The 27,844-nt window shown below is 39.3% G+C and overlaps 1 pseudogene; it reads right to left on the reverse strand.

The window, feature by feature from the left end:
- Positions 1 to 6,249: 6,249 nt before the first annotated feature.
- On the reverse strand, positions 6,250 to 19,838 carry LOC116910951 (annotated as a pseudogene).
- Positions 19,839 to 27,844: the final 8,006 nt, after the last annotated feature.

A 27,844-nucleotide genomic window follows, 5' to 3' on the forward strand; every position in this document is an offset into this window, starting at 1 on the left:
TGGCTTTAAATGTATAATGTTTAGTATTGTTAAAGGGAGGCTGACTTCTGTGCTAGGATAATGAAAAATACACCTCTGTGGCAAGACTCTTTAACCTCAGTGTTCATCAAAACATGCTGGAATTAAGTAATACCTAGTCACCTTCCCCAGACACTTCTAAGAGATCCATTGGGCCAGTATTTCCTCTTCTTTGATTTTTCAGATTGGTGCTAATAGTAGCTTCACAAACAGAAGCACAAATTGTTTTAATAATCATCTGAAAAGTCTACACTAGACAGAAAGGTCAAGAATATATTTAACCATCATTGAATCAATTGGTCTTTTATTTCTCAAAAAAACATAATCCCCAAATTGTTTGCCAAACTTTCTCATATAGGAATAATACCAATATCTGAATTCTCTATAATTTAAAACATTTACCCTTTGTGAAGGAGTTAAAATTCTAAAATAAAAATATCCCTAGTCTCCAACTGCATAGGTAGCTATGAATAGCCTAGTAAGATCACCAGTGGAAGGGGAAGCCCTTGGTCCTGCCAAGACTGAACTCCCAGTGAACCTGATAGTTGCGGGGAGGGCGGTAGTGGGGGGAGCATGGGGAGGGGAACAGCCATATAGAAGGGAAGGGGGAAGGGTTAGGGGGATGTTGGCCTGGAATCCAGGATCGGGAATAACAATTGAAATGTAAATAAGAAATACCCAATTTAATAAAGATGGAGGAAAAAAAAGTAGAGTAAAATTTAGAAAATTATCTTGTTAAAATAGGACAAATTACAACATCATAATATATAACTAAACTGGAGTTAGCCATTTTAAGTCCTTGTTAATTTCAGATTTTTTTCAACATATCGTCATTTATAAAATGGATCCTATCTCATAGAATTACAAAATAAAGTAAATATTCCAGAGTGTGACTCATAGCAGGTACTAAAAACAACTTCCAGTAATTTTGTACTCTCCAGTATGGCACAGTAGCCCCATCTTTCATTTAATTTCCTGACACACCTCTCTTTGACAGTGTGCATATTATCCCATTTAGAATGTCTGTGTTTGTCTAGTACCTTTTGCCTCTGACCTCTGCCTGCTAACATAAGACACTCCTAATATCCTTGACTAGGAAAGAATTCCCCTGAAACATAACAATATTTTTTCACTGACCCTCTTAATTTTGTGATTACACACCCAGTAAGGGGTCTTTAGACTTAGGTCTTGTTGCCTGTTTTCAGTACATAGACTCCTTAAGGTTTTTAAGATGAAGCTGACCTTTTATTCTGCTTCCTGTTGTATGTGTAAAATATTCTAGGCTTGCATAATCACTAAAAAAATGTGAAGGTCATACATTAGAGTAGGAGTGATTTTACATGTAAGGTAATATTGTTACTTCTTTTCTTTAAAGTTATCTCAAATGGAATAGCTGTGAGTTTATATATTCTCCATCTTAACAGCATTAACGTCTGAAACCTGCTCAAAATATGGATAATAAACAATCTTAAAAGACTTAATTAGCTGTTTATCTCTCTGACTTTTTAAGATAAACAACATTTGATAGGCGAGCCTGACAAAACTGAAAACTCAGGATGGAAAAATAACAGCAAGAAATCCATCAATTGATCCTTTTGTTGCTTCCCTGATGTTGTGTTGTAGTGGTGTGTATATGTGTGAGTGTGAGTGTGTGTGTGTGTGTGTGTGTGTGTGTGTGTGTGTGTGTGTGTGTGTGTGTGTTTGTGTTGTACCAGAGGAGGGAGTTCACACAGGCATTGTTTCTTATAAATGGCCCACATTTTTATTTTTAGGCAGGGTCTTTCACTGGCCTGGAACTCTCCTAGCAGTCTAACCCACCCAGGGATCTCTTTATCTTTACTTTCCCATCTTTGGGATTAAAACATACAACACCACATTTACACTTTTAGAAGGAGGGTACCTGGGAATCAAGCTCATGACTAAGTAATCACAAAGCAAGATTTTTTTATTTATGTAAATGTCTGTTACAAGAAATATTTTCTGGTCTCAGCACACTGGAGCAAACGTGCAAAATTTTAAAATCCTAGAAATGTTCTTTATTATATCAATTAAAATGTACCCACTCTTGGACCTTGCTCCAGATTCTTGGCAGAAATGTAGTAGTTTACAACAAAGGGGATTTGTTACATAACAGACAGTTCTATCCTTGTTCCTATCAGTGGGATTGTTGGCTAATTTCAGGGTAATATTTTCTAAACAACACCCCCAGAATCCTAACCACTGTCCTGTTTCACTCATTGTACCAAACTATATTAAGGATAAGTGTTTCTGAAGGAAAGCCACCAATGGCTCAGCCACCATGAAGCTAAAGCCAAGGAAGGACAAAATATTCCATGGATCAATGCTACCCCTACTTGAAAAATGCTATTTCCTGGTCAGCTTACTTCCAGCACTAACTAAATTTCAAATTCACATAAGACCCATTAATTTTGTATGAGGAAAGATGCTTAATCAGTAAAGTGCTTGCTTCAAAAGCATGAGGACCTGAGTTGGATCCCAGCATCCTTGCAAAGAGGTGAACATGGTGCATACACTTACAATTTCTACATACTGGGGGAGCAGAAACAGGAGATTCCTTGGAGGTTCTGGTTTACTTATTATGCTTCCAAAGAGTAAGTGACCCTCTTTCAGAAGGGGTAAAAAAAGAGAAACCCAAGCTAAATGGTGCTTGATGAGTGCATCCAAGTTGACCTATGTACACACACACACACACACACACACACACACACACAAACAATATGCATATAAACTTGCATACAAACACCATTCCAATCCCCACACCAAAACAAAGCATTAATTTCTGTATAGCCATTCTAAAAAAAAAAAAAAAAAAACCTGGATTGGGTTTTTCGAAAATTTGTACTGCTCTCCAAAGTTATAGTTCAAAAATGTATGAAGCATTGCTATTTTATACTAAAATATTGAAGTGAGGCTAATTTCTACCTACTGGACAATCTAACAGTTCACTCGAATTTTAATTACTTTGGGTTTATTAATAATAATTAACAAATGTTTCCATTCTACTATCAAGGAGTTTCATTTTGTCATCATTTCTTATAATATCTGAATTTAGATATATATATTGTGTTTCTCTGAGTATCACCTCATACTGGTCTGTCTAACATGAATGTTTTTCATTGGATTTGATCAGCCTGTTACTTGTTATCCTTAGACTCTTCAAAATACTTAGGAAATAGCTTATGATATAGAATGGGACCCAAATCAGTCTCCAGTTTGTGTAGTGAACTGAAGAATAACTAAATACAAAATGCACTTTGCCTAGATATGATTGTTTGACTAACTCTTCTTATGTGAAAAATATGCTTCTATTCATGTGTGTGGTATATGTATGATGTGTTGTATTGTATGTGCTGTGTCTAAATGTGTATGTTTGTATTAGCTTTCTGTGTGTTTATCTCTGTGTAGTGCATCTCTTCATGTCTGTGTATGGAGTCTCTCTCTGTGTGCTGTGTCTGTATGTGTGCCATCTGTTTATATGTGAAACACCTGTATGTGTGTCTATGCTATCCATCTGATGTGTAAATGTTTACTTTGTGTCTGTGTGTGATTTTCATCCATCTTCATCTTTCTTGGAGTCCCTCTATCTACTGCAGCTTTTCAATCTTTCTCCCATTTGTGTTACACATCTTATGTCTCCCATACTCAAGTTGCTACTAACAGAGTGCTTGCAAAGTTTTCTTCTGAGAATGATTTTCAGAGATGAGCACCACATTTGTCAGAGAATCCCATAAGACTGTGACCTTCTGTATGTTGTGGTTCTCCAGAGGGCATGCAGACACCGTTCTTGCAAAGAATGATGACAGAGAATACATCAGACAACCATTGGAGTTTGATTTGTCAATAGTAACAGGTAAAGTTGCAGTCCATGGTCACAAGAAGCTTCCAGCAACCATTAAACAAAGCAAAATGAAACAACAACAACAATAACACAACCTGAGTATGAAATCCTTGGTTTTGGTTTGGTTTGGTTTAGTTTGGTTCCTGGTTTTGTTTGCTACTGTTAAAGGTACAAAAGTGAATGGTCTATAATACAGAGTTTTGAGAACATCTGAAAAAAAAGTGAGTGGTCGGAAAAATAAATAATGAATAACATAATGTGTTGCTTCTAAATGGCAGCTCAGAGTTTCAGGGAGACATAGAACAGTTCCTTCAACATTTAGACACAGTGGCTCTTTTTCTGTCAAAGGGTATGCATGTCTGGTTGCGTGTGCATATTTACATGTGTGTAGCTGCATATGCTCAGGGTGCACAAGTATGTGCATATAGAAGCTAAAAGATACCTCAGGTGCTACTTCTTAGTCATTATTCCCCTTGTTTTTTAAGACATACTTTCTTACTAGCCTATAAGTTGGGAATTTCACTAGAGTGGATGATCAGTGAACCCCAAGAAGCAAGTATCTCTGCTTCCTCAATATGGGAATCACAGACAAAGACTATAATGCTAGCTGTTTTGAATGTAAGTTGTATGACCCAATTTATTCTTTCACAGCAAGTGTCTTTCCAGCCTGCTCTGGTTCTTTTTCTTTCCAATATTTAAAGTATTTGTATTACTTTCAGTTTCTTGTCTTTTATCACCCAAGTCCATTTTGAAGCTCTTGATATTATGCTGTATTTTAGATTCTGCTATATATCAAGGCATTGTTCGATCTTGCTTTCTGCTGCTATGGAAAAAAAATATCATAACCAAAACACCATGGACAGGAAAAGATTTACTTGGCTTGTAGCTCTGCTTCATTGAGGGAATCCATGGCAGCTTACAGCATGAACCTTGGGTCAGGAACTGAAATGGGTAGCATAGAGGAATGCTGCTTATTGGCTTGTTTAGCTACATTTCTAATATAGCCCAGTAACACCCACCCAGGGGAAGGACCATTCATGGTGGTATCTTCGTACAGGAATTAGTAATCAAGAAAAACATGCCCAGATGGCAATTTGTTTTGTGTAGTGCTTCATGTAAGGTTTTCACTCCCTAAATAAGTCATGTCACATTGATAGCTGAACCTCACTTAAATAGGACAAAGTTAGAGTTCTAGAGTTTTTCTGAATTCCACATTTCCTTAAAATAAAAGTGGATGGAAATGTTTAGTTAAGAAATAAATACACATAAATGAAATCTGGAAATGTTCAAGTTGTAGCCAGATACCAGACAGGGCCAAGGTGGTAAGGTACACAGGAATTTTCAGTCCTGAGTTTCCAAAGCCAACATCCACTTGGCAAAAGTTCATATCTTCAACAAGCCAATGTGCTGAGCTAGGACAGATGGCTGTGGGGATTCACTGAGGATAGAGTGGTTACTGCATTAACTATTCAAGAGGATACATGTACATATGTTTATTCACCCCAGAAAAGACACTAATGAGAGGCTAAGAAAAGGATTCCAGCTAAGTCTAGGTTAGTGAATCATCAGGTTTATTGGGGTTATTTATAGTGTTAATGAGTAGTTACTTAATGAACTGGGAGCTGAATCTCTACTAAAGGTACCCTAGAATGGGTAACAGCTCATGAAAGTTGCATGCACAGAGATTTCTGCAAACCTTGCAGTACCTTGATTGGACAGTGTCCTTTCCCAGAATCCATAACTCTCTGTAACTTTGAACATTGCCTTGCAAATATTCTAAGTTTCAGGAGGTTCCTGAGACTTTCCATTCTGTGATTTGTAAGATTCACTCACTCCAGAGTCTTAATCAGCCTTCCTCCAAGATAGAATGATTCTGTTCCCAGGGAATAGGTACACAACAGGATATTGGACTGAGTGACAACAGGGAAATCCCTACAGGTACTATGCAAGGAAGACTAGTCACATGGTAAAAAGAATCAGGCTCACAGGTTTCCTAAAGGATGTGATTCTCTTGTACAATATAAATCAGATACTGTAAACCTCAATATTTAATCTGAAAACTGTGGCATTCAGACAGTGCACAGTTGGCAATCAACATTTTCTTGGCCCTTGGTAGAACACAGTAAGAGATAGGTATTTTTTTTGCCAATTGTCATTAGATAGCATTGGAAGGACAGGTGAGCAGTGGGAGATCTAGCTAACATAAAACAGATGAAGCCTTAAGCTAGCCAGAGTTGAGAAGATGATCAGCACACAAGAAAATTACTATTCTTTCCTGAGAAGGTATGAGGACATATTTACAGCACTACTCCTGAAATCTGTGTGCAGCCCAAGGCAGTACAAGTGACACAGCCAGCCTACAGCAGCAATAATTAGACCCTATTCACAGGGAGGTAGAGCATGGATTCTGCAGCTGTGTTGGCACTTCCGAACCTTTGCTCCAGGCACCAATTATTCTGAGGAAGCAAGGCAACAATTAGAATAATAAGGATAACTCATCACCAAGAATTAATGAATTATCAGCCCCACTCTCAGCACTAAGGGGCTTATCAAATAGTGCATCTCTCAGGCTGTTATGGACCATAAATACTCTTAATCTTCTGTATAGTTGCCTATGTCCTAGATACTCTCCATTAATACAAAATCAAGATTCCCAGCTCCACATTTGGATAATCTGGTCAGTGTATACAGTTGTTTAACGGATTACTTTCTAGGATAAGACTGTGGAATGCAATCAGTATAACAGCATGTCGCAACTAGAGATAAAATAGGTGATAGTGCAAAATATGTTCTAGGAAGGAAAGGTGAACAAAGGCGACTGAATTGGAAGGAACAAACAGCAGGATTTCCATCAAGACCAGATGTTCAGAAGGTCTTTTCTAGACAATTTTGCTGCTTATGGAAACCATTGAGGGTCATCACTCAGGATGTTTACAGTCATGAGGAGCTGAGGTTTGAGCCTAGAATACACAGTGATAGGTGCTGCTGTATTCGTGCATGTCTGCAGTGCTGTTGCAGAGGAGATGGTAATTGTATATATTCACCAAGATTCAATGGGTACAAAGGACTGCATGATGAGGCAGGTACCTATGATATAAACACTTTACTAACCATACCATAGAGGTTGTTATTTCTGTTCAATATAGTCTTCATGTTTAGATTTGCTTATGTAGGTTCTTTCTTTTTTTTTTCTTTTTTTCGTTCTTCTTTTCTTTCTTTCTTTCTTTTTTTTTTTTTGAGAAGCATAACAATTTAATACATTAAATAAATACTCCAGTACATGTAGGGTAAAAACTTTACATTGGGGGAAAAATCACTCTATAGTGTAATTTCAAAATGAAACACACAGGGGTTGGGGATTTGGCTCAGTGGTAGAGCGCTTGCCTAGCAACATAAGGCCCTGGGTTGGGTCCCCAGCTCGAAAAAAAAAAAAGAAAAAAAAAAAAAAAAAAAAAAAAAAAAAAATGAAACACACACACACAGTAGCTTTTTCCCTACTTCCAAATCATATGGAAAAGTCATACCCTTTTTAAACCATGTATACTCTAATTCAACAAAAATAATGACATACAAAAAGGTAGTTGTTTATAGGAATGAAACATAAGGTAACCTTTCATTTAATTAAAAAGAAAAAAATAACCCATGACCCCATTAATAAGTGAATTGAGGGGATAGAGTGTGTAAGTGTAATCCTGCAGTCAGCACACTCCCCATCTTATCTATGTCTCAGTTCCTATAGTGGCCTGGTAGACACCTGTGTCCTCTGTATACATGTTGACTGCATGGCCTTGCCTTCTGTAAATTACCTCTTGAGTATTAACATGGGAGAGGAGTGTTACCCAATATATATATATATATATATATATATATATATATATATATAGAGAGAGAGAGAGAGAGAGAGAGAGAGAGAGAGAGGAGGAGGGGTTAAATGTCTTCGTTTAGCTTGAGGTGAAAAATAAAAATGAGTATGGGGACTGCGTGGGCAAGGTGCAGAAGAGTGCTTATTTACAGAATCAGAATTCACTGGGGGTAAAGTCCTATCCCTTAATGCCTGAGATAAGAGGGTGCAGCCTTCAGACAAGGCACAGGCTGAGTTTCTAAGGTTCTCCCTTTGGTGGGAAATCTTGACCCTCCCATCAGGGTACTGTGCCAGATTCCTGAGGCACTGGGTCAAGAGCCTGCTGGCCAACACCACAGCTATGGCACTTCCCAGGGTGGAGATCTGTACTGCCTTGCACTCAGTGCTCACAGCAGCTGTGGGACCCCGGAATTGAGGCTCCGTGACAAAGCCCATCAAAACATTCATCACCTGTACCAAAAACCAACTGAAGAGCGGGTAATGACTGCAGACCAGCTCCCTAGGCGCTGGCTTCACTTTGCACACACATGCTAACATCGCAGATGCACTGTAGCTCATGCACTTGAACTGTTAGTGCGAGAAGTGGTTCTGTGACTTGTCACTGGACAGGGCACCAGCATTCATCAGGAAGTTGAACTTAAGAGACAAGCCGTGTGGCACCTCCAGCAACAACTGTGGGGTCATGTCTGCCCTAGGGTGTCTCGCATCACAGCACAGCTCTCCTACACCCTATAGCAGCAGTGACTCACATGATAGCAGTCCGCAAGGCCTGAGCGGAACACTGGGTCAGACATCACCTAGTGGCTCAGTTCCACAAGACTGCCCCCAGAGTCCCCCGCGTCTCTGAAGTGGCCCATGTTGAGCTGCCTGTCGTGGGTTAGGATGCACAGCCTTTCGGTGCGCACGGTGATGGTGTCTGGGCACTGCTGTAAGGACTCCTCAGCAGCGCGAGGGGAGGCGGGGCCTTCGAAACCTCCCTGGACAGCAGGAGCAGGTCAGCCACCAGCTGCATCTTACCCTTACATTGATGACAGATCTTTGGCCGTGAACTGGCCCCGCGGAAGGCGCTCCCAGGAGCCGCAGAAGTGGCCTTTCCTGCGCTGCCGCTAGCAATCGTGCCCAGTGGGTAATGGCATGCCACTGGGGATCCTGCTACCATTGCCTCCGCCACTCCGCTGGCCAGGGTCGCCTGCCTTCTGCGCACCATCCTGCAACTCACCGACGCGGGCACAGAGATCCAGGTGGTGGCAGCCAGTGGTCCAGCGTCGTGGGGCGGGCCAAGGCCGGCGGCAAGCTCTTCGGGGCTCTGTGTAGCTCGCGAGAACCTTGACAGCGGCAAGGCAGACTCCTAGTTCGCGCACCTCTGCAGGAACCTACCAGAAAAGTCCCCACTGCTCGCCTGTCGCCACCTTCCTGGGCATTGGTGGCTGGACAGCCAGAGCATAGAGGACGGGATGGAGAGGCTGGGAGTTGTCCTCGCTCCTCCTCCTCCCTCCCTCGCTCCCTCCTCCTCCCTCCCTCCCTCCCTCCCTCCCTCCCTCCCTCCCTCTGAAAACAAAATCAAAACAAAATCCTCTGCTCCTAGAGGAGTGCAGGCAGCGGCCCCAGCGGGCTTTGCTGTCAGCCGCTGTGCTGTTGTGAACCGGGTCCATAGAGGGCTTCAGGGGCGGCTACCCCACCAGACCATATTGGAGGGCGAAGGCAGCCTGCGGTCCCGAGGTCTCATCTCCTGCTCTGGCCCTTGGGGCACTGGGCGACTCTCCCGAGGCCGTGCGGAGTCCAAAGGGTGGGATGCTGCAAGGCAAGGGCCTGGGTGACCACATCTTCTCGCCTGGGGGTTTAGAGTGTGAAGGCAGGGCAGCAAGCACTGTCCTGGAGATGAGATCACTGTTTCCCCTCAGCGCTCACGGGCCCTGCACATCTGACGCCCCAGGGTAGTTGGTTCCGAAGGTGAGCTTGGCTTAGTGGAGGCAGACCAGGGCCAGGACTCCGTCCATGTTTGTCAACTGCTGCTTTCACTTTCTTGTGTCCACCTGAACTCCACCACCGCAGCCTTAACCTCCCCTCCCAGAAGCCAACAAGTTATTTTTCAAGTTTGTTGCTCAATCACAACTGTGGTCTCCAGAAGGTAGCACCATGTTTTGAGAGAGAGCTAGGGAGTTAAGAGTACTTGCTGCATAAGTTCATTGACCTATGTTTGGAACTAAGGAAACATACAAAGTACTAAGCCTGACTGTAATGCACCTGCAGCCCAAGAGTGCTTTGGAAGCTGAGACAGGAGGAAAACTAGTGACTCCTGGCTCCCAGAGTAGGTCCAGGCTCAATGACAGATCCTGTCCCAAAAGAAAGAAGCTGACAGTGACAGAGCAGGAAATCCAATATTCTCTGACCCATACACATAGGCATATACAACCATCACTGCACACATTTAACACATGCACTCACACAAATAACGACACAAGTACATGCATGTAGAAGCACAAGTTAGTTTCAGAGAAAAACACAGATGTCATTCACATAGTTTTCATTTTGTCACTATAGGATCACACTTTAAAATATGTTTCTAGTGTTTAGTAATCTCTTATTGTGCCTAGTCTTACCTAGTTTAGAACTTAAACATATGTGTAAACACAGAAATAAAATTGTCCACATTCATTTTGACATTAGTTGTAGTTTAAAATCATATGCTCTGAAGATAAGAGGGAACTACTAGGAACTAGACCTTGTTATCTCCTCATCATGTGTGTTGAGCATACTCTGTCACTTTGACAGGCATCTGAAAGATCAATTGAAAAGGCAGAAACATCTACTGGTTCATGGCTCTGTCTAAGTTCTGATGTTCCACTGTGTTGTTCTGTGGTGAGGTAGAATATTAAGACAACAAGAGTTCATGAGACAGATAGAGCTCATGTTTGAGTCACTCAGGACAGCCAGGATGTAGATAAAGAATGAAAGAATCAAGGAGCAGGTGTGTGTGTGTGTGTGTGTGTGTGTGTGTGTGTGTGTGTGTGTGTGTGTGTGTGTGTGAGAGAGAGAGAGAGAGAGAGAGAGAGAGAAGATTCCCTAGAAGACAAATCTTATTATTCCAAACTTGTGCCAGAAGTTGCATAAGTTCTACATAATCAAGCTAAACCAAATTATAAGCATTTACTTGGGAAAATTAATTCAGAAGTACTATGGGATGTTCACCATAAAACATTGTTCAGACATGGGTTTAAGCAAGTGAACAGTCTTAGCAGGCAGATGACTGCACTGATTGTTCAGGTTCCTAGCATAGTTCCAGCATTTCTCAGGGCAAGCTTTTAAGCATAACACCATGTCCTGGGTTGACATACTTCAGTTAACTTGAACAGTTAGACAGAAGCAACTATACAGCAGCAAAAGGCAATTTTGATACAAATCAAGACTTTCTCAGGACTATGGACTTTGATAGATTAGACCTTTTTTTAGGTTGGGCAGGTGATGCTGTCTACAGATCAAGTTTTACAGCCTGAATGTTACTTCCACCTTTCAGTCAGTGGGATTAAGGCTTTAGGTACTAATACCTTTGAGGGCCTTTTCACAGAAGAAGACAATAAGAATCTTATGTATTTTTTTTAAGATTTTTAGCTATCATCATTAGTATAGATTGACATCTATAAACATTAACATTTGAAGACCATTATGGAAAAAAGGAACCTCCAAAATTCATCATGTCAAGGAGATCATGATTCTCTACTTTCCAGTGCTAACAAGCAGTAGATACCTGAGAGTTTAAGATAAAATCCATGATTAACCATTGAAGAACATTGAAGATATCATTTTCCCTCAACAAAGAAAATCTGCTCTGTTTTCCAACAGACGTTTAAAAACATCTGCTAAATGTTTACACACATCAGTTCAATGTTACACACAACATCTGTTGGATGTTTATATAGATGTGTATAAAAATGACTTAAAAGCAACTTCAAAAGCGTCAGGACTTTATGGAAATAATATATTCACTTTTTAAAAACACAGTAATTTTGAGATCCAATCATGATACTTATGTAATCTTTTCATTCTCCCTAGAAGAATCAGCATTTTCCAAGTTTTCTTACTTAAATCCCATGATAACCTGATAAGGAGGGAAAATGTATGCCCATTTTGAAGAAATAAAGAAAATCTGAGTATTTAGAGAATGAGAGAGAATAAGATTGTGACAGCTAAAATCTACTGGAACTGGCATCCACAGCTACCCTTAATGAGAAAACTCCATGGTATCTGAAAATGAATGTGTGTGTGTGTGGGGGACGACATATATTCATTTTCTTACATAGATTGTGAAGTTTGAAGAAAAATAAAATGTTTTAAAAATCATCAGAACATGATTAATTTGATGGTCAAATTGATTAGATTAATAAATCCTGATGTATTAGTGACAGGCACCTCAATGTGTGTATATGAAAGAGCTTTCGGAAAGGATCAACTGAGAAGTAATCATCAGTTAATTGTGGAGGAAACATTCAGTGACTTGAGGCAGAGAGTTTGTCCACGTGTGTGTGTGCATGTCTGTGTGCATGTGTGTGAATGGAGAGAGGACACACATTGTTAAATTTGGAGGATAATATAATCCAGTTTGGCGAGAATTTAATGATCTGAGGTTTTGGACTGAATAAAAAAAAAAGAAATTAAGAAACTCCGTCTCCAACTCTTTTACCTGCTCCTATGGACAAACAGTATATACATACTTCTGCCAAAGAGGTACCCTCAGTCTAACATTACCTGGATGGGCTATATTCCCTTAACCCATGAGGCCAAATAGACATCTCCTCCATTAAGTTCCCTTGTCTGGTATTTGGTCAAGGCACTGAAATATTCCTGTAATGTGACATTTTCCATCTACCACTTTGAAATTGAGTAAAAGTTAAAATTGTGAAATATGGGGGATTGAAATTTCATTTAGCCAAGTCCTATATTTTATGAAAACCATTTACATCCCCAGCTGTAGGGAGAACTTCTCAGGACTCACAGAATTCTTTTGGTTAGGCCAAGTTTGTTGCCAAGAAGGCTGTCTTATACTCACATCAATTATATTGTTTAACACTCTATTTTATGGGTGATAAAGCCTTTCCTCCAGCACTATCACTCTTCCTCACCACAACAATCACTACTACCACCACCAAGACCAGAATCTCCACCACCATAACCACCACACAGACCTCTAACATGATATGGTGATTATTCTTGCTTATCAATTTGAGTACACCTATTACCAACAAAATCCCAAATCATAATCAAATTATTTGAAACTGGAAAACTAACCTTTTTTCTAGGCCACGACTTATGGTAAAAACTGACTTACTACCATGATATGGAAACAGGAAGCTATTGTTTTTGTCTGGTTTTCCTCAGTCTTCCTGGCAAGTCTGACTATCCTATTACTGCAGTCTAATTAAAATATAAACTGAGGACCAATAATTCATCAAGAATACTCATGGACTATTGTACCAAATTGGTACTGGAGAGATAGATATGCAGCATTGTTCAATGAATAAGGGCTAGATTCTCAGCCTTTCTATAGACAGACACCTATTAAACTACAAAGAAAACTGGTGTTAGTCAGTCTACTAAATCAATGGTTTGGTGTGTGTGTGTGTGTGTGTGTGTGTGTGTGTGTGTGTGTGTGTGTGTGTCTGTGTGTGTGTGTGTATGAGTATGAGTGTTTTCAATCTATAAGTTCTGTCTTTTGAGAACCCTAATACATATCAACACCCTCCTCTCTGTTGCCACCTTTGACCAGTAGGGGCAAAGGCTATCTCTGTCCAGATAATTCCATTCTGTTCTTTTTTCTTGGAAAACCCAGACAATTCTTTTATTTGTATTCCCAACAAGACTATTTAAATATGATGGGAAGCTCTCATTGTTCCAACTATTTATAATTCCACCTGAATAGTCCCATGACCTGTTTGTTAATAAGGCCAGTGTTTATGTATCTAATACACACCAATGAATAAACAAATCTTATCCAGCACTTCTAGCCTCTTTAGACACTGTCTCAAGCAGAAACACAGGGCAGCCTAGGGAGAGGGGTTAGAACAGACAAAATGGGGCTTTCTAGGCAAAGTTCTGCTGCAGTTTTCTTTGCTTCTTTCTTTAGAAGGAAAACAGAAAACAGGAATATCTAAATAAGAATCTGAACAAATACTAAGGTAGCCAGAAATTATATGCCCCAAGAATATCCTGAGATTGCTATAAGTATCATGCTATAAGATACATGCACTGGGTTATTCTTAACACCCTGGGTAGATTTGAGGGCCAGTACTAGAGAGAGACTGAGCACCTGTAGAATTACTGAGCTTAAAAATACAGTCCACAGCACTTGTGCTAACTCTTCACTATCTATTTCCTTGCTCAGATAGAGGAAGGTATTGGCTTTCTGTTTCTGCCTTAGATAGAGGTCATGTATAAGGTTAGTATCTGGATTTTCTATAGAGTTAAAACACATTCATGATGCCAAAAGAGGCCAATGTTCAAGATATGGTTTACTTGGCCTTGTACAGTCAGGACGACAGAATTTTTCTCTTTATATTAGTTGCATGGATCTCTTCCATCTAGGACTAGATTGTTGCCATTTATGCCTCAAAGAGTCTCTGCTGTTAAAGGTTTGGTGCTGTGAGGATCGAGTGGAATATTGTAGAGGAAATGATTAGTGGAATGAATTTAGGCAACTGGAACCTTGCCTTTAAAGGAAGTATTGAAACATTTTTCTTTCCATCCTTTGCTCCTTGCAAAGGATGTCATTATAGGGTAACAGACCTCTGGAGAGTTCACCTTCTTACCCTATGTATTATGATGCTTCCATAAGATCATGAGATCAAAGGTAGCATATGAGGTACTGGGTGATCGTTTATTTACAAAAGTATAAGGATCTGAGTTTCAGCTGTTTTGATTCTCAGGATACAGGTAAAAGCTAGATCTTCCATCATGCTAAGTATACCATTTCAGGTTTTGGCACTGGGTCGCATTGAACACAGAGAGAACCAGATATCTGGTGCTCATTGGTCAGACAGCCTTGACAATTAATGACCTCCAAATTCAATAATAGCCTTGACATTTGACCTCTACCACAATGATCTAGACAAGAAAACAGTCTTACTAGCCATGAGTTTTGCTTCAAATTGATGAGGATATAGAATATATAGCAAGCAAAAATAAATGAAATAGCAACTGGCAAATAAAAGAAGTCGGCAGATAAATAGCAAAACATTGTCAAACTAACCGCTCACACATCCAGTAGAGGCAACTGAAGTAGCCTTATTGACAGCACGAACGAAGTTAACATTATCAATCATTACTAAAACATATACCAGAAATTGACTGGGGAAGCTTAGTTGAGAGAGGCAGCCAGAGTACCTTAATTCTCCATAAGTGAGCTTAAAGTTTCTGAAATTTTTGGTTCACTTTTTCACTCATCTATCATTGGAGAAACACTAGTAACCACCTTTGAGAATGGTTTGCCTTCACTTTGTCCTCAACATGGAGATCTTAGTGACCACTCAAGGAACTCAGAGCAGCTGGTAAAATATTATGAGTATAATACATGCAACACATGTGTATACAAGCACAAGTGTACACCACATACACGTGCAAACACGTGCAATCAATTTACATTTTAATGAGACAGCAGAAAGAAATTTACAAAAGCAGAAGTTGGAAACATCTACAACTAATGCAATTCCATAAAAACAAAGCAGGTTTCTGAAAAGCCACACAATTAATCATGGCCATAAAATGGGCAATAAAGGCCACAGCCCCTTAGACATCTGTGGCCACTCGTTGTTTTACAAGTGTTTTTTATATAACAAATAAGTGTCTCTAGTGCTATTTACATGATCCTGACTATTTTATTGTGACAGACAGTGAACGTTTAGTATTTTGGCTTGTTGTCTGTTTCTGTTCTTGCTTTGGATTTTAAGAAAGGTCTTGTAGGGTTGGCAGAGAGGAGTGGCTAAGAGTAGATAAACTGGAGAGTCAAAGCCAAGGGGGTCAAGATGTTCCCTGTCCCAGGGTTGGTGAAGAGTTCACCTGTCAGTTAAAGAAAATTTTGATAAAAGAGGGGGAGCCTTGCCATCAATTGCTTTCCTCCCTCTGCAGCTTTTGGTTTATGAGGCAGTAGTCTTTGAGTCTGAATATTTGGATTCAATTTTATTTTATTTGTGACATGGCTACTTTGTACTTTTCTGTTTACTACTGTGTTTCTTGTTGTACTTAGTTTTTATTTGTATTGACTTTGACCAACAACATGGGAGAGACTGCCTCTTACCCTCTCTTCTTCTTCTTCTTCTTCTTTTTTTTTTTTTTCGGAGCTGGGGACCGAACCCAGGGCCTTGCATTCACTAGGCAAGCGCTCTACCACTGAGCTAAATCCCCAACCCCCCCTCTTACCCTCTCAATTTCATTTTTGCTCATTTTAAGGAAGTTAGGACCAAGGTTAATAAGCAATCCGTGGATGTGAAGAAAGGGGAAATATTCACTTATGGCAGTTCAGAGTGTCTAATATTTGACATTGGCTGGCCTCTAGAGGTAACCTTCCATCTCCCCACAATGTCAGCAGTAGAAGGAAGACAAGGTGTTTCAAAAGACACATGGACACCCTGATCAAGTCCCCTACATAATAGTCTGGAATGATGTGGCTACCAACACACAATCTTGGTTTAAGTCTTTCCTCTTTCCCCCTTTCTAATCTTTCTTCTTCAACAAGAACTGTTCCAACGTTTGTGACTGAAGAGCAAGAGACCTCCAAACAAACATCTATACTTTACCCTGTCTTACAGGATAGTATGACTGAGTGACTGAGGACATTATCTTTCCTCCACCTTACATTCTTCTACTAGCTGTGCCACAATTTGACGAGGCACAAAAATTGCCTTCTGTTCTGGATCCAGCACCACAATCTGCTCCAGCCACGGTGGCGTTGGCCTCAGGGATAGATGGAGGGTCTTCGCAGAGTTGCACCATGTCTCCTGAAGCTGTAGAACCAGAGGCAGGGACTTCACTTTTTTGCCTCTATGGGCAGAGGGGCCTGTAGACCAATAGGGTAATCAACCTCATCATTCCTGGCCCTTTGCTACCACTGATCTTTTTAATTGGAAGGGGCAAAACATCCAATTTTTCTGACAACCATAATGATTTATTGGTTTCTTAGACACTGTTGTTTTCACTCAGCAGGCCACGTGGGATGATTATCTGCAACTTTTGCAAATTCTTTTTACTATTGAACAAAAAGAGTACCTCATCTTGGAGGCCTTGAAGAACTTTCCAAGAGCTAATGACACCATAACCCGAAACCCAGACAATCTTGATGAGGGATCTCCCCTCAGAATATCTGACTGAGAATACAATATAGCTGAAGATAAGGTGTATCTCCAGGTCTACTACCAGACTCTGATGGCAGGTTTCAAAGAAGTTGCTTGGCAGCCCAGGAATTTGGCCACAGTTCGTGAGGCTATGTAGGGGCTTAGTTAAAGCCTGGCAGCATTTCTCAAATAACTCATGGAGGCTTCCCATATAGACTCAGAGGAAGCAAGACATTCTGGTACAGTGGCTTTGGTTTCTTTCATCAATCAGTCAGCCGTGGACATTAGAAGGAATTTAGAGAAGCAATGAAGGTTGGGAGAAAAGTTGTTGAGGAATTTTGTGGAAATTACAGAGAATGTATACAATAAGAGAGAAAGTATAGAGAAAAAGGTTAAGACAAAATAGGTATTGAATAGAGATTTGGCCAAGGTCCTCTGGCCAACAACATGCAGGACTCATGAGAAAGGAAATGCCAGCACTGTTGGATTGTTGAAGGAAAAGAGCCTAAAAGAGGCTGGCATCCAGTACTAGGTAAGAACCAATGTGACAACTGTAGAAGAAAGGGAAATGGGCTAAAAAATGCCCAAAGAGAAAATCAGACTGAGGCCATGATTACAGAAGAATATTGAGAGAATCAATTGGGGTTTGGACCTGCTCCCCAAACACAGGGTCACAATTACAGTTGAGCAAAGGCCTCTAGACTTCCTTTTAGATACCAGAGCTCAATATTTGGTGCTCCTCCATGCTGAAGGGCTGCAGTATTCCAAGAGGTTCTGGTTCCAAGGGGACACACTTGTCAAACAATATTCTTGGACTATCCAGAGATCAGTTTACCTGGGATTGGATTGGGTAACCCATTCATTGATGGCCATTCTTGAGTGTCCATACTCCTTTCTGGGGAAAGATATGTTAGCAAAAATCAGGGACCAAATTCATTTCAAATTCGGTGTGTGTGTGTGGATCCAATTGTTGGATCAGAAAAACAATCCAGTCCAGGTGCTGACTATTACCCTGGCTTCTGAGACTTAGTATAGACTATATGAAGTCACCATTCAGCTCCCCATAATTAGTATGTTTGTTTGAGAAAATTTCCCCAAGAGTGGCCAGAGGCTGGAGGATGGACCTTGCAAAACATCCACCTCTAGGATTTGTTGAGAGTAAAACAGGGTCTGACCCAGTTTGAGTCGACTAGTATCCCATGTCCCAGGAGGCATGAAAGGGTTCACTCCCCATATCAAAAAATTGTTGTCCCTGAGAGTCATCAGGCCATACTAATTGGCCTGGAATACTCCAGTGTAACCCATGAAGAAGTCAAATTCTAAGGATTAAGTCCTGTCCAGAACTCATGGGAAGTTAACCACAGAGTGATGTATATACTCCCCACAGTGTATAATCCCTATACCTAATTGAATTTATTGCCATGAGACCCAAAATGTTATTCTGTTCTTGATCCAAAGGATGCCTTTATAGCTTACCTCTGACCCCCAAGATTCAGGAATCCTTTGCCTTTGGTGGTATGATGCTGAAAGATGCATCAAAAGACAAATCACCTGGACCTGCATGTCCCAAGGCTATAAAAAAATTCCCTCCATCTTTGGTGAAGTTCAGCATGAGGACTTGGTTGAGTATTGGGATAAAAATCAAGAAGTAATCTTTCTGCATCTGATATGTAGATAATTTCCTGTATTTAGCACAATCTAAGGAGTTACCAAGAAGGGACTTAGAAACTCCTACAGTCTCTGGGGGTGGGGGGCTGGAGTATCAAATAGCTGCAAAAAAATAAGCCCCACAGTTTTGCAAGACTGAAGTCACTTATTTCAGTTATATTCTAAAGGAAGGTGAGTGATGGCTTTTCATAGCAAGAAAAGAAACTGTCATCAATATTCTTAACCCTCAGAGCCCACAATAGGTGAAAGAGTTCTTGTGGCCTCCAGACTTCTATTGGCTATGTATTCCAAGCCTTGCTGAAATGCTTAAACAACCTCTCTATTAAGCCACCAAGGAAACTGAGGACTTTATCTGGATACAAGAATAACAGAGGGCCTTTGAAAAAGTAAAACAGACCCTTTGATGGACCCTGATCTACACTGTCAGACATCAATAAGCCATTTCATCTACGTATAGATGAACATAAAGGGGTGGCCAACAAGATTTTGACCCAAATTCTAGGGTCATGGAAAAGTCCAGGGGCTTATTCATGAAAAAATTGGACCCAGGTTTCTTACTGTGAGGTAAGAGACTGCAGGCCTCTTGCAAGTTTTATTTAACAGAAATCAAGTAAAGGAAGCACAACTACAAGTATTTGCTATTGTTTATAAGCCATGATGTAGTAAGATTTATTGGGGAAGATTGGAAGTTACATTATGCATATTGACCCCCAAGTTCATAGCAGGTAAAAAGAATGAATAAAATATTCAAAGAGACCTTGACTAAATTCTCCTTAGAGACTGCTGGGAACTGGATGATGATTCTTTCCTTTGCCTTATATAGAATAAGGAATTCTCCTCACCAGATGCGACTAACTTCCTTTGAGTTCATATATTGTATCCCAGCCCCCATTGTACACAACCTGCAGTCAGCAGCTATTGCAGAATTGAAAGATGATGACTTAATATCTAGAGTCAGAGCAACCAAGTGGGTTCATAAAAATGTTTGCCCTAAATTACATGCTGTCTTTGAAGCAGGCCCAGTTTTTGAAGCATAAAACTTTCTACTAGAAGATTATATGAAGAGATTTTACCAGAACTCACTGGAGCCCAGGTTGAAAGGACCATTAATCATCCCGCTAATCATGCTATCTGTCATTAAAATGGACAGGATCACTGCCTGGGTGCACTAAAGTCACTCCAGACCTCATAACCTGTTCTCCTCAAAAGAAGATCACTGAACACAGATTCAACATAATGGAGAGAGTTCAGAAAAGCACAAATGTCTCAAGTTAAATTTGACTCAGTCTTGAGTCTACTGTCTCTGCTAACTGTATATATTGCAGTTCTGACCCACATCAGCATTTTTACTTGATCTGTGAGATTAAAAATCCTGAGACTGTCTATCATGCCCTACCAGCTGGTACAAAATAGCTAATTGAAACATCCTGGTTCTGAGACTTGTGCCAACTCCCTGCCAATTCATGGACCAACATCCAACAGTCCCTTAAAAGTACATGTGCCAAATGTAGATCTAAAAATGTTTCATATACCCATGGGGAAAGAAAACTGACAAATGTGGGGGTTCTGAACAGTTTTACTGTGCTTCCTGGGGATGTGAAACATCACTTACTGGAAATAAGGGGTGGGGAATGTCAAAGGAAGATCTTATTAAAATGTATTGGTAGGGAGACAACTCCAAAGTTTACTCAGCTTCACTGACAAGGGTAAACATGCTAATGGATGGGAAACAACCTGTGAAGTCTCCAGGTCAACCACTGTGAATTACCCGAGGTAGTGATTCCAGATTGCTCTTTCCAATCAAACTATTAGTAAGGCTAATTGCAAGCCAACCACCAGCAGCTATAGGCCCAAGTCAGGTCCTCATAAATCCTAAACCTGTGTTGACCCCTTTCTCTAGTCCAAAAATTACCTTATCCCCAGTTACCCCAACACAGGTACCCTCAGTTCCAGAACTCTTCTTTGAACAAACAGAACCAGCAGATCCTTTCTGGTCAATGATGTTAAAAATCTTTCAAATACTGAATGTTTCTATGCACAAACTTACCACCTCTCACTGGTTTAGTTAAAATGCTAGCTTCCATTTTATGGAGGCATTGGGTTAATAGTTGGATATAATGTTTCTGAAACAGACTGTGCATGTATATATTGTCACAAAAAAGTCCAGCTTTAACATTCCAGATTATCTTCATACAGGGTGTCTGTCTGTGCAAATCCTCTTGTCACATATAGATATTGGCAATTGGATCATTCCCATAATACATTCCAAATGTGTTATTTCCCCAGAACAGGCATGGTGGGCCTGTTCAATTGGAATGACCCCTGTATAGCACAAAGAAGTTATCAACTCCTCTGCACTGAAAGGGGTGTTTATTTTGACTCAATTAATGCCACTAGTATCCTTTTATTCAGAAGAAGTGTGCTAAAAGATTTAGTAGGGCAAGGTGAGGGAACCATATGAAACGGAAAAGAAAACCCATCCCTTTAGACCTATAATTAATCCTAGGGCCAAGATTGCCTAGACCAGCACTGGAATACCTGCGTTAACACTAAAGGAGAAGAATTACCATAGTTTAAAGGCAGATATAGATGAGGACATTCAATGTCTAGTAAAATATATCTCTCACTTGGAGTGTAACATGGACTCTCTGGCTGAAGCAGTATTTCACAATAGGCAAGAAAGTGTTCCTACAGCATAAAATGTTATATAACTCTTTACATAAAGAGTGTTGTTTCTGTGTCAATTGTTCTGGGGTTGCTTGAGAATTGTTGGCTAAAGTTAGGGAAAAAACAGACAGACACCAAAGGGAATGGGAAGACTCCAAAAGTTGGTACCACTCACTGTTTGATTCCTCTCCCTGGTTAACAACTCTTATGTTCACTCTCATGGGATTCTTCGTTATTCTCCTCCCCCTACTCACTTTTGGACCATGTATTATAAACAAACTTTTATAATATATAAGGCAAATATTGTAAGCTCTTAAACAATGATGATGAGGTCATATTATCAAATATTTAGGGTAGATAATCCAGATATTAAGAAGCCGAATATTAGTCTCTAAAACTACTAGTAGAAGAGGAGAATGAAGAAGTCAAAGTAGTAGGGATAAACTCCATCTTGCTCTCCAAACTCCATTTTTGGTTGTTTGTCCCCAGAGTGGCATGACCCCCACCCGTGGACTCTGAGAAAGAGAACACAAAGTGTTCTCAGCAGTTGAAAATATGCATCACATAATTCTGACTTGCTTACAATAACAGGAAGAGTTAAGGAAATGTGAGTCATTCTCAACATGCCCCTTTTAGGTGAGGTACCTCCTTGCGGTTTGAACAGATGTTATGTACTTGTATAAAGGTCAACATTCCCTAACTCATTTATCCAATCAAGTAAAGTCAAGGCTTGAAGCCCCTGTTTGCATTTTTCTCTATGTAAAGATGTAAAAATCTATCTCAGCCCATACATCTAGGTGTCACTTTCCTTACCTGTTGCATCAAGGTTTGAGACCAGCGTCCTAACTTGAAAAAAGACTCTTGAGTACTTGCATCAGAGCTGTGGTGCCTGGTCATCTCTTTGTTTGTTTGTTTGTTTGTTTGTTTGTTTTGTTTTTAAGGGGGCATGCCTTGTGATCTGGGCATAACATAAATACAAAACACCAGTATTTCTGAACAAATTATTGATGTATTTGACAACAGATTAGAAAATAAGATGTATATTTTAATTGAATTAGCCCAAAGAAAGGTTTTCTAAAGGTGCACTATTTATGCAGGATTGCAGACTGAGGTCAAGGAGAACCCATGCAAAACAGCTATAATCATGAACTCTCAGATGTTGTGGTTGGTTGTACAAGTCTTGCACCAAATAAATCCTGTCAGCATTCTAGTGCAGGTAGGGGTTCACAAGCCTCAGCACCTGACTGAAGCCCTGTAGACAGATGATGGTTTCTACGGTAGAAAGAGTGACTTTTCTTTAAGGCTATGGAACCAGGATGGTTCCAAATGCAGGAGTATATAGCCAGGGCAAAGTATATTTGGTGGGTTATTAAATGAATAAATAAGGACAGCATGATAAGGAGTTACAGGGAAGAAATGACAGATCTAAGAGGAGTTAGGGGTAACCACATTAAAACAAATATTGGGTAGAATTCTCAAATAAATAATGAAATTGGAAACAGAAAATTTCTGTATATGTGTGTGTTTGTGCCTGTATGGTCTATGTGTATTACCTGCAGTAGGTATTTCTAAGACCAGAAAAAGATTTCTAATTCCCTGCATCTGGAGTTAAATGTAGTTTGACTTGCCTGATATGTCTGCTGAAAATTGGTCCCAGGTCAACTGCAAAGGCAGCAAGTGCTTATAATCACTGGACATTTCTTTAACCTCAAGAAAGAATCATTTTCTGTGACCACATTCTAGGTCTATCTGAAAAGAACCTGTACATGTTTTAAAATCTGAATGTCAACACACCATAAAGAAGACAAATCCCACTGTTAAGAGTATATGATATAAGTAGAAGATATTTATTTATTTACTCATTTATCACAGTTCTAAGGTTCTAAACTAAGTTCTCATAGATAGTAGGTGACTACTCAACAAGACAGCCCACCCCAGTCCTATGTAAAGCTTTCTATTTCTCTTATATCATCCCATGTCTCATTTTCCCTCATTTTTCAGGTTAATAGAAAAACATTTTCCCATTTATATCATAATTAATTTTACAGATAGTTAAAGTAGTTTTAATACATGTTCACTAATTTTGGGTCTTCTACATTCTTCAAATTATATTTTAAATATACAAGTAAAATGTTTTCACTCCTTGTTTAATTTCAAGATGACAGTGCAAAGGACAAAAGCCGGTATATTACCTCAAATTTTCTTTATAAAAGTGAAAGAGCTCAGTAGTTAGCATCTTGGGATCTGGAAATAAATATTCTTGAGTAGACACAGGCCAAGTATTTTTGCTTGACTTATAATGATCTTGTATTTATTAGACTTCTATTGCTGTGAAAAAGATTATGACAAAAAGCAATTAAGTAGAGAAAATAATTATTTCAATTTATAATATGTATTCCATCCATCACAAAGGAAGTAAGGGTACAAAATAGTAGCTAATACAGACAGCATGGAGAAGTACTGTTTATTAGCCTTCTCCCATAACTTCCTCAGTTGGCTTTCTTATATTACTCAAGATTACCAGTCTAGATTTAGCATAGGAATAAGGAATTGGGACTTCCCACACTAATCAGTAATCCAAAACCAAACCAAACCAAACCAAAAAAAAAAAAAAAAAAAAAAAGAAAACAAACCAACACACACACACACACACACAAAAAAAAACTTGTTACCATATTCTTAGATCAAAAGGCAATCTAATGACAATTACAGAGGTAAGTGCTAGCAGCAAACCACTGAACTGAGAACAGGACCTCCATTGGAGGAATTAGAGAATCGATTGAAAGAGCTGAAGCGGTTTGCAATCCCATAAGATAAACAATGCCAAGCAACCATAGCTGCAAGGAAGTAAAACACTATCCAAAGACTATACATGGGGTTGGGGATTTAGCTCAGTGGTAGAGCGCTTGCCTAGGCAAGCACAAGGCCCTGGGTTTGGTCCCCAGCTCAAAAAAAAAAAAAAAAAAAAAAAAAAAAAAGAAAAGAAAAGCAAAGACTATATGGACTGACCCATGGCTTCAACTACATGTGTAGCAGAGGATGGTCTTGTTGGGCACCAGTGTTAGGAGAAGCCCTTGATCCTGCCAACGTTGGACCCTCAGGGTAGGGGAATGTCAGTGGGTGGGGGAAGGGAGCCGGAAAGGGGGTGTGGATGGGAAAGGGAACACACTCATAGAAGGAGAGGGGGAGGGGATAGGAGGATTATGTCCAGAAAACCATGAAAGGGAATAACATTTGAAATGTAAATGAAAAAAAATCCAATGAAAAAAATAAATGCAATCTAATGGAGGGATTTTCTGTGTCAAACTGATATATATATATATATATATATATATATATATATATATATATATATGTCAAACCAGCACAAATTTTAATAACTTTTATGTCTTGGAATATGTAAAGATGAAATAAGCTGCTGGATAAATGGCTCAGAGTAAAAGAGCACATATTACTCTTTCAGAGAAACAAAGTTCATTTCCCAGAATTCATGTGGGTTGACTTACAAGTTAATGTACTGTTCCAGCAAATTCAAAACCCTTTTCTGGACTCTACTGGAAGAGTAGGCACAGGCATTTGCTCACATTCACTTTCACACAATTTAATTTAAAAAATTAAATTGTATTTATTTATTTATTGCATTTAGTTTTAATAACAGTGTTGGATAGCTAGGGAATAGAGAAATAAACAAAGAAGCATGGGTAAAGGGTAAAGGGGAGCATATTACCAAAATCCATTGTGTAAAATTTTCAAGTAACTACTAGGAATAAGAAAATTATGAAATTAAACAGTGTATATAGAGTAGTTTTCACAAAGCTTAGATGACAAAATTTCAAAGAATATTTATTTCTGTTAATGTTACTGTGACCATTTTATTTTGTCATTAGATGTTTAAGTATAGATTTTGAGTGAATTTCACTATTTTATGTGTTATCTATTTTCTAAGAAAGAATCTCACTATCTTCCTCAGAAATCAAAATTTTGATCCTACTTCCTAAGCCTTCTGTGTGCTGGATTGCAGGCATGGTCTGCCACACTAAGCTCACATTTTCTCTCTGGTTAAAGATAAAGATCACCTCTTTTAAAACCCTCATAGAAAGTGCAGTAGTGCAGTTTTCTTTCTCTCTCTATTTCTTTCTTTCTCTCGTTCTTTCTTTCTCTCTTTCTTCCTTTCTTCCTTCCTTTCTTTCTTTCTTTAAGTCACGGATATTTGAGTCAGGCTGTTTGAGTGAAATATTATTTTTTCAAACACTGTTACATTTCTCAAACTTGATCCAAAGTACAGCACTATGTTCATATTAACAAGTACATGAATAAAAAATTATGTTCATAATGTGTACCAGACATTTATTAGTTTTTGAAAACAATATTGCATTCCTTCAGGTTAAAAGACATAGCCTTTTAAAAATTTGCTTTGTTTGTATACATGTGTGTATAGACACACGTGTGTGGCATGAATGTTCAGATAAAAAGAAAACTTGTATGAATCAGTTCTGCTCTTCCATAGAAAGCATCCCTGTATCTAACACATGCCATCAGTCTCGTCAGCATGATCCTTTATAAACTGAGCCCATGTACTATGTGATAATCCTTCGAAGACATGATCAAACATCTGCTTATCCAAATTAGAGTATCAGCAGTAGGATAAAGTATGGTTGTACCAAAGTCAAACTTGTCGTACAAATATGTTCTATTGGAGTTACTGGAGTATGTGTAAGGGATTATTTACATGAATAGAAATGACTCACACAACTTCATCAGGTAAAATCCAGCTTAGCATGGGAGACAGGTCATGAAAGCTGGAGGCCAGAATTGCACTACAGAACTTGTCTGCAGTTCCTCACATTTTAAGGTAATTCTTTCAGGCTGCTCAGATAGTTATACCCTATTCCGGATAGCTTAGCTGCTGTCTACTTCTACCTGTTTCTGCTTATCTGAGCCTCTTCTAGACAGCTCATCTCATCAGAGCTTCTCTTGGTGGTATATAATTTTTATATAAGCTTAGGAAAGGCCAAAGTCTACTGAATCTGGCAGTATCAGACTCCTTGAAGTCATTCTGCATTGTTTACTCCCTTAGCTTTAAGAATTTTGCTACAGAATGAAACATTTTCCCTCCATTTAGAATACCTTGTTAGTTCATCTCTTATATCTTATTGAGCTTACCTCCAATATGGAAGGTTTCAAATCAAAGGAAACTCCTACATAGGATAGTATCTTCAGCCCAACACACACACACACACACACACACACACACACACACACACACACACAATACACTCATATTTGATTTCTTAAATATATATACATGTAATTTGTATGTGAACATGGGAGGAATTAGGGGCAGAGTGGGCAGGAGTTGTAGAGATGCAGAATTCATGTATGAATTTCTCAAAATTAATAAATTATTTTTTTTCTATTGCTGTGAGTGCTTTATGGTGCCATTAAAGGAACTGGTGATATCTGGGTCCATGCTGCTGCTATGGATAATGTCTGGGTCTCAGTCTTAATGTAGCTGGGATCTGTGGTGATGTATATGGCCATGTTACCACAAAAGGCTATGCAGATATTTGTTGTCTGTGCTCCATCCTGAAGCTATTCTGATGTCTGTATACTTCACTGTGGTTGGGATATGTATTGATATGGGTAGTCTGTCCTATCATGTGAGTCCATGATGGTGTTCATGTTCTAGATTGCTTCTGAGTTACTTGTCTGAGTCTATGTTCCTACTGAAGGCAAAGTCATGCTTGTTATCTGTGCTCTATGAAGAAATCATGGGGATATTCATAGTATGTTTCCCAGCTGACTGTAAATAATGATATCGGTGACTACAGACTCATAATTGTGAAAGAGGGACAAGGAAAGCTTCTGTGAAACACCTACCAGATTGCATCCCATACAATCCACAAATAAATAGCAGCCCAAAAGGAAGTCATTGATTAGAACTCTCTTAAAAGTATGATAATGATACTGAAGAGAAGTTCTCCACAATAGAGGGTTTCTTGTGGGGGATGTGAGAGGGGAATGATTTAGATCTATTTTTTATTTAAGGTACAGGCCATTAAAGTTGACTACCCTCTATCTATCTATCTATCTATCTATCTATCTATCTATCTATCTATCTATCTATCTATCATCTATCTATCTATCTCTCTTTTATTTTTTGTTTTATTTTTATGTATTTATTTTTTTATTTTTGGTTGGGAAAGTTAGAAGGGTCAGTGGGGGAGCAGCCATTGAAGGAAAAGGAAATGATGTAAGATTGTTAACCAATCAATTATACTATTAAATTGTGAAGATTTAAACAAATATTCAAAGCCCTTAGTCATTAGGAATATGCAAATCAAAAGGACCCTGAGAGTCCACTTTACAACAAACAGAATAGCTAAGATCAAAAACTCAGGTGACAGCACATGTTAGCAAGGATAAGAGAAAAGGGAAATACTCCTCCATTGC

The sequence above is a fragment of the Rattus rattus genome, chromosome 10 (genome assembly GCF_011064425.1).
Source record: "Rattus rattus isolate New Zealand chromosome 10, Rrattus_CSIRO_v1, whole genome shotgun sequence".
Classification (NCBI taxonomy): domain Eukaryota; kingdom Metazoa; phylum Chordata; class Mammalia; order Rodentia; family Muridae; genus Rattus; species Rattus rattus.